The sequence below is a fragment of the Schistocerca serialis genome, chromosome 12 (genome assembly GCF_023864345.2).
Source record: "Schistocerca serialis cubense isolate TAMUIC-IGC-003099 chromosome 12, iqSchSeri2.2, whole genome shotgun sequence".
Taxonomy (NCBI): domain Eukaryota; kingdom Metazoa; phylum Arthropoda; class Insecta; order Orthoptera; family Acrididae; genus Schistocerca; species Schistocerca serialis.
Window position 1 is genome coordinate 62,285,763 of NC_064649.1, and position 12,815 is coordinate 62,298,577.

The 12,815-nt window shown below is 46.3% G+C and overlaps 1 non-coding gene across 1 annotated transcript; it reads right to left on the bottom strand.

The window, feature by feature from the left end:
- Window positions 1-3,850: 3,850 nt before the first annotated feature.
- Window positions 3,851-3,924, bottom strand: Trnat-agu (transfer RNA threonine (anticodon AGU)). Its single transcript has one exon. It is a non-coding gene; the product is annotated as a tRNA-Thr (tRNA).
- Window positions 3,925-12,815: the final 8,891 nt, after the last annotated feature.

Sequence of the window (12,815 nt, forward strand, 5' to 3'; positions counted from 1 at the left end):
TAGCTTGAATTCAAAGAAATAGTATCGGCAGCAATTGAGAGATTTATACCAAGTAAATTAACAAACGACGGAGCTGATCCTCTTTGTACACGAAATGAGTTAGAACACTGTTGCAGAAAGAACGAAACAAACATGCCAAATTTAAACAAACCCAAATTCCCCAAGATTGTCGCTCGTTTACAGAAGCTCGAAATCTAGCGCGGACTTCAATGCGATACGCCTATAACAGTTTCCACAAAGAACGTCTCAAAACCTGGTAGAAAATCCAAAGAGATTCTGGTCGTATGTGAAGTATGTTAGCGTCAAGAAACAATCAATGCGTTCTCTGCACGGTAGTACTGGAGGTACTATCGAAGACAGCGCTGAGCCTTCCGAAACGCATTCACAAAAGAAAACGAAGTAAATATTCCAGAATTCGAATCGAGAACAGCTGCCAACATGAGTAATGTAGAAGTAAATATCCTTGGAGCAGTGAAGCAAGTAAAATCACTTAATAAAAGCAAGTCTTCTAGTCCAGACTGTGCACTAACTAGGTTCCTTTCGGTGTATGCTGATGCCTTAGCTCCATACTTAACAATCATATACAACCGTTCGCTCACCGGAAGATCCGTACCCAAAGACTGGAAAGTTGCACAGGTCACTCCAATATTCAAGAAAGAAAGTGGGATTAATCCACTAAATTACAGGCCCATATCGTTAACGTCGATATGAAGCAAGATTTTAAAGCATATATTATGTTCAGACATTATGAATTACCTTGAAGGAAACGGTCTATTGGCACACAGTCAATATGGGTTTAGAAAACGTCGTTCCTGTGGAACACAACTAGCTCTTTATTCACATGAAGTGTTGAGTGCTATTGACAGGGAATTTCAAATCGAATCCGTATTCCTCGATTTCCGGAAGGCTTTTTACACTGTACCACACAAGCGGCTCGTAGTGAAATTGCGTGCTTATGGAATATCGTCTCAGTTATGTGACTGGATTTGTGATTTCCTGTCAGAGAGGTCACAGTTTGTAGTAACTGACGGAAAGTCATCGATTTCAAGCGTGCCCCAAGATAGTGTTATAGGCCCTTTGCTGTTCCTTATATATATAAACGATTTGGGAGACAATCTGAGCAGCCGTCTTCGCTTGTCTGCAGATGACGCTGTCGTTTATCGACTAATAAAGTCATCAGAAGATCAAAAAAAATTGCAAAACGATTTAGAAAAGATATCCGAACGGTGCGAAAATTGGCAGCTGACCCTGAATAACGAGAAGTGTGAGTTCATCCACATGAGTGCTAAAAGAAATTCGTCAAACTACGGTTATACGATATATCAGTCTAATCAAAAAGCAGTAAATTCAGCTAAATACCTAGGTATTACAATTAAGAACAGTGGGACACGACACCTAGAAAATGTAACAGACCTACTAAAGAGACTGCCTACACTACGCTTGTCCGTCCTCTTTTAGAATACTGCTGCGCTGTGTGGGATCCTTACCAGATCGGACCGACGGGGTACATCGAAAAAGTTCAAAGAAGGGTAGCATGTTTCCTATTCCCGCGAAGTATTGGAGAGAGTGTCACAGAAATGATACGGGATTTGGGATGGACATCATTAAAAGAAAGGCGTTTTTCGTTGCGACGGATTCTTCTCACGAAATTCCAATCACCAACTTTCTCCTCTGAACGCGAAAATATTTTGTTGACACCTACCTACATAGGGAGAAACGATCACCACGATAAAATAAGGGAAATCAGAGCTCGTATGCTATACGCTATACGATATTGGAATATTAGAGAATTGTGAAGGTGGTTCGATGAACCCTCTGCCGGGCATTAAATGTGATTTGCAGAGTATCCATGTAGATGTAGATGTAGGTAAGCTTCAAGTTTTTCAAAGAGATGGAAATTTTACGAATAAACATCACTCGTTTTTTAAAAAAATTAGTATCATTAGAAGCCAACAATTTTACCACTGCTGCTGTTTCAGGGTTATATGTCCTTTTTTTGAGGTTGTTAGTAAAAAATTGAGAAAACCTGTTAAAGTCAAGACCAATCAAATACCGAAAAATGCCTGTTATTGAGAATTACAGTTACAGGTATTGATTTCAACCGCTCGGTTTTCCCAGATACTCACCGACGACAGTCATCGCAGGTCGTGAACAACCGCGAGACACCACTGAACACAGTAGCTGTGATACGTGTCAAATAATTGCATCTCTAATCATCTACAATACTCGCCGATGGTGTGTAAGTACATGAAGTTACAATGAAGTCCGACCGTATCTTCTGGATCTTTCATTTCGTTTGTCAGGCAGTGCGCTCCACTGCTCACCGCGAAAGTAATGTGCGCTGCACCCCCAATGCTACTTCCGTTTCTACTGAACATTCACCATCAGTATAACGCAGGGGATTCTGCGAGTAACAGGTGTGACGTGAAGTCACGTAAGTGGTATGCACCTATTTCTACGTAGTTTGAAGGCTGTATCGGCGCTATAATGAACGCTGTAACAAACATATGGATATTACGGGTTACGTGGTTATTATTTCTCTTTAATTAAGCGTTTCGATCTGTACGTCATCAGATTACTCTGAAAAATTTGTAAATAACGGCAAATAATACATAGCGCATAATAATAATTACTGACCACTGAAGACAAAAGGGAACCATACCAAAGTACAATATGAAAATAGAATAGGGATTGGCCAAACACGTAAAACATACGTACGGATCCATCTACCTTATCCATAAGGCAAACTGAATCATTACGATGTATCCAGGGTAACAATTATTGAACCATATGAAAAAAACGTAAATTAGTCACAAACTACGGGATGCACACACATCGTTCAACATGTAAGCGTCACTGCAGATATTCGGATTTCGGTTATGACATATTTGATATGCTTGCCATCCCTGGCGATGAATTGGCTCAGAAGAATAGCGAAATTTTGCATGACCCACTGAAGTTTCGCAACATCGATGCCGTCGATGACGTCCTGAATGGCTGTTTTCAGCTCAGTAATGGTTTTGAGGTTATCGCTCTACACCTTGTCTTTGGCATAGCCCCACAAAACTGTGTCTCACGTGATCAGATCTGGAGAATACGTTAGCCAATCGAGGCCCATGCTTGTGGCCTCGGGGACCCCAAAGTGCTCCTACAGGAAATCACTCTCCATCTGCGATGGGGTCGTGCTCCGTCTTGCACGAAACACATCTTGTCAAAATCAGGGTCACTTTGTATAATGGACATGAAATCATCTTCCAAAGCCTTCACGTATACCTTCGGTAGTCACAGTACCATCAAGGAATGTCGCACCGATTATTCGGTGATCGGACATTGCATACCACACAATCACCCGTTGTTCCTCAAATACGCCAATTTTGCTCATTGACGAACCCATCCAAATGAAAGTAGCCTTCGTCGCTAAACCAAACCATACCGCGCACGCTAATTCCCATCACGCGCCGCAGCCAACCATGCAGTTTGAACGTCCTAACGCAAACCGTTCAGAAGTTATGACGATTTTATTTAATGATAATGATGATGAGGTCCCATACTCCGAGGAGCGTAGGGGACGATGCGGGAGACCCGCACCGCCGTACTACGCAGGGTCCTAGCGGAGGTGGTTTGCCGTTGCCCTCCTCCGACCGTAATGGGGATGAATGATGATGATGAAGACGACACAACAACACCCAGTCATCTCGAGGCAGGAAAAAATCCCTGACCCCGCCGGGAATCGAGCCCTGGACCTCGGGCGCAGGAAGCGAGAACGCTACAGGAAGACCACGAGCTGTGGACTTTATTTCATCAATAATCGTCAGCATATATATGCGGACTGAAGCGACGAATGAAAATTTGCTTCAAGGCTGGGATTCGAACCCAGGTCTCCTGCTCACTAGGCAGATGCGCTAACCACTACGCCACCCTGGCACAATGGCTTTGCACAACTGCACGAGCTACCCTAGCACGCCTCCCTCTTCGATACAAATTCCAATTCGCGCCTCAGCCCACTTTGTGTCCCTCCTAAACTCGAGCAGCATTGCAGAAGCTTTCCAACTCTATTTGCAATAGCACCTAAGCATCGAATGAAACAGTGTATCCTTTCTGTAATCCAGGCATAGGTGCTTTTATGAAATGAAGTTGTATTGGACGAAGCATGAATGGGAATTTGGATGGAGGAGGCAGCGTGCTATGGTACTCTGTGCAGTTGTCCATAGACTGATAAATTGGTAAGAGATGGAACTGATCCCCCGTGGTACACAAAACAGGTCCGAACTCTGTTGCAGAGGCAACGGAAAAAGCATGCGAAGTTCACAAGAACGCGAAATCCCCAAGATTGGCTAAAATTTACAGACGCGCGAAATTTGGCACGACTTCAATGCGAGATGCCTTTAATAGGTTCCACAACGAAACTTAGTCTCGAAATTTGGTAGAAAATCCGAAGAAATTCTGGTCGTATGTAAAGTACACAAGCGGCAAGACGCAGTCAATACCCTCGCTGCGCAGTGCCGATGGTACTGTTACCGACGACTGTGCCGCTAAAGCGGAGTTATTGAACGCAGTTTTCCGAAATTCCTTCACCAGGGAAGATGAATGGAATATTCCAGAATTTGAAACACGAACAGCTGCTAGCATGAGTTTCTTAGAAGTAGATACCTTAGGGGTTGCGAAGCAGCTCAAATCGCTTGATACGGGCAAGTCTTCAGGTCTAGATTGTATACCGATTAGGTTTCTTTCAGATTACGCTGATGCAATAGCTCCCTGCTTAGCACTCATATACAACCGCTCGCTCACCGATAGATCTGTACCTACAGATTGGAAAATTGCGCAGGTCGCACCAGTGTTTAAGAAGGGTAGTAGGAGTAATCCATAGAACTATAGACCTATATCATTGACGTCGGTTTGCAGTAGGGTTTTGGAGCATATACTGTATTCAAACATTATGAATCACCTCGAAGGGAACCATCTATTGATACGTAATCAGCATGGTTTCAGAAAACATCGTTCTTGTGCAACGCAGCTAGCTCTTTATTCGCACGAAGGAATGGTCGCTATCGACAGGGGATCTCAAGTTGATTCCGTATTTCTAGATTTCCGGAAAGCTTTTTACACCGTTCCTCACAAGCGACTTCTAATGAAGCGGCGGGCCTATGGGGTATCGTCTCAGTTGTGCGACTGGATTCGTGATTTCCTGTCAGGAAGGTCGCAGTTCGTAGTAACAGACGGCAAATCATCGAGTAATACTGAAGTGATATCAAGTGTTCCCCAGGGAAGCGTCCTGGGACCTCTGCTGTTCCTGATCTAAATAAATGACCTGGGTGACAATCTGAGCAGTTCTCTTAGGTTGTTCGCAGATGATGCTGTAATTTACCGTCTAGTAAGGTCATCCGAAGACCAGTATCAGTTGCAAAGCGATTTAGAAAATATTGCCGTATGGTGTGGCAGGTGGCAGTTGATGTTAAATAACGAAAAGTTATTATGAGGTGATCCACATGAGTTCCAGAAGAAATCCGTTGGAATTCGATTACTCGATAAATAGTACAATTCTCAAGGCCGTCTATTCAACTAAGTACCTGGGTGTTAAAATTACGAACAACTTCAGTTGGAAAGACCACATAGATAATATTGTGGGGAAGGCGAGCCAAAGGTTGCGTTTCATTGGCAGGACACTTAGAAGATGCAACAAGTCCACTAAAGAGACAGCTTACACTACACTCGTTCTTCCTCTGTTAGAATATTGCTGCGCGGTGTGGGATCCTTACCACGTGGGATTGACGGAGGACATCGAAAAGGTGCAAAAAAGGGCAGCTCGTTTTGTATTATCACGTATTAGGGGAGAGAGTGTCACTGATATGATACGCGAATTGGGATGGAAGTCATTACAGCAAAGGCGTTTTTCGTCGCGGCGAGATCTATTTACGAAATTTCAGTCACCAACTTTCTCTTCTGAATGCGAAAATATTTTGTTGAGGCCAACCTACATAGGTAGGAATGATCGCCAAAATAAAATAAGAGAAATCAGAGCTCGAACAGAAAGGTTTAGGTGTTGGTTTTTCCCGCGCGCTGTTCGGGAGTGGAATGGTAGAGAGTATGATCGTGGTTCGGCGAACCCTCTGCCAAGCATTTAAATGTGAATTGCAGAGCAGTCATGTAGATGTAGATTGTGCCAGGGGGGCGTAGTGATCTATGCAGCCGCCTAGTGAGCGGATTCTACGAGTATTTGTCAAAACATCTTAGGGCATACCCCGTAAGACTGTATTTTTGCTGTAAGTTGTCGACGTCATAATGTCCGAACTCAGAATACGCTCTAGGATCCTGCAACAGGTGGACACTGGCCGTAATTCTGCGCATGCGTTCGTTCACTCTCTTTGTGAAGAGCAGTGATCTCTGCCCTCACTACGTGAGAGTATTTGCTGCTCGTGAGATTCTCGGTACCGCCGGAATGTAGAAGATGCAGTTCGGCTGGACCACGTGGAATACCCGTGGGCTGGGGGCTGGGAGGGCGGCCGACGCGTGTCCGTGACTTCCGGCTGCCGTACAACACGTCAGGCACGTGCCGCTGTCCCGGGCCGCAGAGGATCTTTCGTCCCGCAGCCGCGTCTGCCGGACAACGGCTGTAGCCGCCTCTCAGGTCCTCCGAGAGTCCCCACGCAGATATGGTCGAATGAGAAATCAAGGTTGCAACAGTCAAACTAGGACTGGAATATGGGGTCTCGACGGTACAGTAAGGTATCCAGGAGGGCCAAGGCGGCACGCCACAGCGTCCTGTTTTGCGAGAACCTCTGCATCTCAGATTGTCACCCACATCCAGCTTACTAAGTTGTTTGTGTTATGTAGTTTAATATTTTGGAAACGGAGGAGGAAACAGACGAAGAAGACGAAGAGTGGACAACATTCCCTCGGAATTACTGAGATCCTTGGAAGAGGCAACCATGACAAAGCTTTCCACCTGGTGCTCAAGATACATACATTGTCCAGTGACATTAATTGACCACCTGTCACAAAAGCCTGACTACCAACATTTGCAGAGTAGACCGCTGCGAGACGTGCAAGAATAGAGTCAGTGAGATTCAGTGAGATTCTGGAAGGTTCCGAAGGGCCCTGGGGCCGAACCGACTTCAGTGACATAGCCAGCTGCGCAAGGTTTCTCGGTTGAGAATCCAGGACACGAACAGCCCTATCGAGGTGGTCCCACAGTTTGAGTTGCTCTTCAAACCACACACGTAAACTGAAAGTGGAGTGATACGCTGCACTGCCCTGCTGGTAAATGGCACAATGCCGAGGACAAACAAAGCTGCATGTAGGGTAGGTCACCCAGAGAATGCCACGAAAACGTTACCCAGACTATAACGCTCCTTCCTCCTTTACTTCAAATTTTTACTTGTTACTGTAGTAAACGTTTGGACGACGATACGCAGTATTACTTTTAAGGGGAAATTTACTATCTTTTGGTTCAAAAAATCGATTTTTTTTAAGTTGCATTTTTGGATCCATAAAGGTGTTAAGAATCCACCCCTGAAACGGTTTTTCCGAATACGGAACGGAAATGTTTTCATTCGCGGTTGTACAAAAAAATACACCTGCTTGAAATCAGCCTTTTTTACCCACCAGTTTTTTTCTTTCGGACGACGAGTTATTGTACCGGTGCTTGGAAGGAAACACACAAAATTCAAATGAAACTTTGAAAGCATGTGTTTGGGAGTTAGCCCCCAAGCATTTGCATTCTGGTGCGAAGGCTGTGGAGATTGCGACTTTCCTGGCAGTGAGCAGCTTCAGCGAAGGGTATTCAGCAATTCTGAAGACCATGACGACGATGGTCGTAACCCTGGGACTCTATTCGACGCAGTTCGCCAAGCATTCGGACGACCATCGGATTCAAGCAGCCGGAAATGGCTTGTCACCGGCCGTACCAGCGACTCTGGAGCAGCGCAGGATGGCCCAGATCGAGCAGAACGCCCTCTATGAGGAAGAGGAAGGACAAGGTTATGGACCTGGGATAGCAGATTGAACTTAAGTCGCATAATATTGCATTTATATGTAGTCAAAACTTCAAACGCGTTTTTCTCGAAATGACTTTTCTTTATCGAGCGGCATGGTAACTTCAAATCTACTGAACCGATTACCGTGACTGTTTGTTTCCGGCGAAGCTAACTAAATTGTGTAGGAGTCGTACCACTTTTATTCCTATCCATCAACCATAAATATTTTTACTTGGCCGACGAAGTCGAAAAACCGGTGAAAAAACCCTATGTTTCTACAAATGGCCGCCATTTTGTTTCCTATGGTCCAAATAACTTAAGGGAGGTACAACTCCTAAATAATCTTATATGCTTCGCTCACGTCAACTTAATTTTGATTTCAGACGAGCCGGCTGAACTGTGGCATACCGCGCGTGTAGGTCTACATCGAAATTTTGTTTCGTTCCGATGGCACATCCGCCTTTAATCTTCAACATTTCCCGGTCGAAAAATTCCAGTTTGTAGAGGAAATATCAATAAATACTTTGACCAAATTTGACATTGATATCTATAACACATTCCGAAAAAAAATTCTAAAAGAACACGCTTTTTTCGGGCCGAAGATAGTAAACCTCCCCTTAATGTACATAGTATATCAACATACACTGAAGAGCCAGGGAAACTGGTACACCTGCCTATTATCGTGTAGGGCCCCCGCAGGCACGCAGAAGTGCCGCAAAACGACGTGGTATGGACTCGACTAATGTCTGAAGTATTGCTGGAGAGAACTGACACCATGAAAGCTGCAGGGCTGTCTACAAATCCGCAACAGCACGTTGCATGGCATCCCAGATGTGCTCAATAATTTTCGTGTCTGGGAACTCTGCCGCGCGGGGTGCGGACTATGACGCCTTGCCATGGTTAGCGCGGCTCCCCCCTTCAGAGGTTCGAGTCCTTCCTCGGGCATGAGTGTGTATATGTGTTGTATCTTAGCGTAAGTTAATGTCAGATTAAGTTGTGTGTACGCCTAGGGACCGATGACCTCAGCAGTTTGGTCCCATAGGAACTTACCACAAATTACCAAAATTTCTGGGGAGTTTGGGGACAGCGGAAGTGTTTAAATTCAGAACAATATTCGTTTAGACACTCTGTAGCAATTCTGGACGTGTGTGGTGTCGCACTGTCTTGCTGGAATTGGTCAAGTCCGTAGGAATGGACAATGGGCATAAATGGATGCAGGTAATCAGACAGAATGCTTACGTACGTGTCACATGTCACAGTCGTATGCAGACGTATCAGGGGACTGTTTCATTCCAACTACACTCCTGGAAATTGAAATAAGAACACCGTGAATTCATTGTCCCAGGAAGGGGAAACTATATTGACACATTCCTGGGGTCAGATACATCACATGATCACACAGACAGAACCACAGGCACATAGACACAGGCAACAGAGCATGCACAATGTCGGCACTAGTACAGTGTATATCAACCTTTCGCAGCAATGCAGGCAGCTATTCTCCCATGGAGACGATCGTAGAGATGCTGGATGTAGTCCTGTGGAACGGCTTGCCATGCCATTTCCACCTGGCGCCTCAGTTGGACCAGCGTTCGTGCTGGACATGCAGACCGCGTGAGACGACGCTTCATCCAGTCCCAAACATGCTCAATGGGGGACAGATCCGGAGATCTTGCTGGCCAGGGTAGTTGACGTAAACCTTCTAGAGCACGTTGGGTGGCACGGGATACATGCGGACGTGCATTGTCCTGTTGGAACAGCAAGTTCCCTTGCCGGTCTAGGAATGGTAGAACGGTGGGTTCGATGACGGTTTGGATGTACCGTGCACTATTCAGTGTCCCCTCGACGATCACCAGTGGTGTACGGCCAGTGTAGGAGATCGCTCCCCACACCATGATGCCGGGTGTTGGGACTGTGTGCCTCGGTCGTATGCAGTCCTGATTGTGGCGCTCACCTGCACGGCGCCAAACACGCATACGACCATCATTGGCACCAAGGCAGAAGCGACTCTCATCGCTGAAGACGACACGTCTCCATTCGTCCTTCCATTCACGCCTGTCGCGACACCACTGGAGGCGGGCTGCACGATGTTGGGGCGTGAGCGGAAGACGGCCTAACGGTGTGCGGGACCGTAGCCCAGCTTCATGGAGACGGTTGCGAATGGTCCTCGCCGATACGCCAGGAGCAACAGTGTCCCTAATTTGCTGGGAAGTGGCGGTGCGGTCCCCTACGGCACTGCGTAGGATCCTACGGTCTTGGCGTGCATCCGTGCGTCGCTGCGGTCCGGTCCCAGGTCGACGGGCACGTGCACCTTCCGCCGACCACTGGCGACAACATCGATGTACTGTGGAGACCTCACGCCCCACGTGTTGAGCAATTCGGCGGTACGTCCACCCGGCCTCCCGCATGCCCACTATACGCCCTCGCTCAAAGTCCGTCAACTGCACATACGGTTCACGTCCACGCTGTCGCGGCATGCTACCAGTGTTAAAGACTGCGATGGAGCTCCGTATGCCACGGCAAACTGGCTGACACTGACGGCGGCGGTGCACAAATGCTGCGTAGCTAGCGCCATTCGACGGCCAACACCGCGGTTCCTGGTGTGTCCGCTGTGCCGTGCGTGTGATCATTGCTTGTACAGCCCTCTCGCAGTGTCCGGAGCAAGTATGGTGGGTCTGACACACCGGTGTCAATGTGTTCTTTTTTCCATTTCCAGGAGTGTATACACGCCCCACACCAATACAGAGCCTACACAAGCTTTAACAGTCATCTGCTTACATGCAGGGCCCACGGATTCATGAGGTTGTCTCCATACCTGTACACGTCCATCCGCTCGATGCAGTTTGAAACGAGACTCGTCAGAACAGGCAACATGTTTCCAATCATCAACAGTCCAATGTTGGGGCTGAAGTGGCCGAGGCGAGGCGTAAATCTTTGTGTCATGCAGTCATCAAGAGATCATAAGTGTTCCTTCTGCTCCGAAAGCCCATATCGATGATGTTTCGTTGAATGGTTCGCACGTAAACACTGATTGATGGCTCCGAATTGAAATCTGCAGCAATCCGCGAAAGGGTTGCACTTCTGTCATGTTGAACGATTCTCTTCAGTCGACGTTGACCCCACTCTTACAGGATCTTTTTCCGGCAGCAGCGATATCGAACATTTGATGTTTTACCAGATTCCCGATATTCACGGTACACTCGTGAAATGGTCATACGGGAAAATGCCCACTTCATCGCTGCTGCGAAGATGCTGTGTCCCATCGCTCGGGAGCCGACTGCAACACCACGTTCAAACTCACTTAAATCTTGATAACCTGCCATTATAGCAGCAGTATCCGATCTAACACCTGCGCCAGACACTTGTTCTTATATAGGCGTTGCTGATCGCAGAGCTGTATTCTGCCTGTTTACATATCTCTTATTTGAACGTGCATTCTTATACCAGTTTGGCGCATTGGTGTATATAAGACACATAATAGTGAAATATTGTTAGCAAAAATATCGAACAATTTTTGACCGATTTACTACAAATTTTACGCAATACTCTATCAAACATTGAGACAACAGGATCTGAATTTGCACTAACAATAAACAAGACTCAAGGACAGAGAGAAGGGAAAACAGGAGGTGGACTGACAGCGGGGAGAATATGGACATAGAAAGCAGCAAGAAGGAGATAGGAAGAAAAACAGGGGGCAGGAAGAGAGAGAGCCAGAGGAAGCAGGAGGAAATAGAGAGAGAGAGAGAGAGAGAGAGAGAGGCGAGGATAAGATTGACAGGGAGTGGCGGGAGCAGATGATGGAGAACGAGAAGGGACGGGACTGGAGGCAGCAGAACAGAGAAGGAAGGAGAAGATGTAAGAGTTAAGTTGATAGGCAGAGAGAGGGGGAGGAGGCGTAGGTGGACAAAGAGAAGGGTAGGAGGAGACGGCCAGAGACAGGGGGAGTTGGAAATTAGGACTTATATCCACTTCCCGTACACATTTAGCTGTCATCCATTTAGCCACACTGAGCCACAGCACCATGTAGCTGGGTAGAGCTACTCGTGTGTATTACCATATGTCATTTTCCTGAGGATGTCAAACATCTTATACTGCATTACGTTCTCGATGGCTGTTTTCAAGTTGTTTCGAAGCTTAAATTCAAGCCTTCAATGACACTCACTTCCTGCCGATGCAGATGGGGAATGCATTTGAAACCTCGAGTTTCAATCTAAACATGACGATGTGACACTAAATCTCAAGCGAGGGTAGTAATGTATCAGGATCACTCCCCCGAGGCCAAATCTCAAAGTTAGAGGTCCCACTTAATTTATTTTTCTGTGGAATGTTGATCCCCTTTACATGCAGATTCCCCCAGCAAAGAAAAATCGGTCAGTAAAGAAGATTCCTTGCATGCTGCAGAACGGTATTAGAGAATCTGATATTTGATACGATTGTTACGTCAAAAATTAGTAATTTCAGTAAAAGAGCGGAAACCGTCACCATATGCTGAAAATCTGATCGGTTCCTCGTCCTAGAAAGAGGCCTGCTGAAACAGAAAACGTCCCCCCTAGCGTCGGTCGGCTCCTAACAAGGGAACCTCCCCATCGCAACCCCCTCAGATTTTGTTATAAGTTGGTACAGTGGATAGGCCTTGAAAAATTGAACACAGATCAATCGAGAATACAGGAAAAAGTTGTGTGGAACTATGAAAAAAATAAGCAAAATATACAACCTGGGTACTCCATATGCAAGATAAGCAATATCAAGGATAGCGTGAGTTCAGGAACGCCGTGGGCCCGTGGTTAGCGTGAGCAGCTGCGGAGCAAGGGGTCCTTGGTTCAAGTCTTCCCTCGAGTG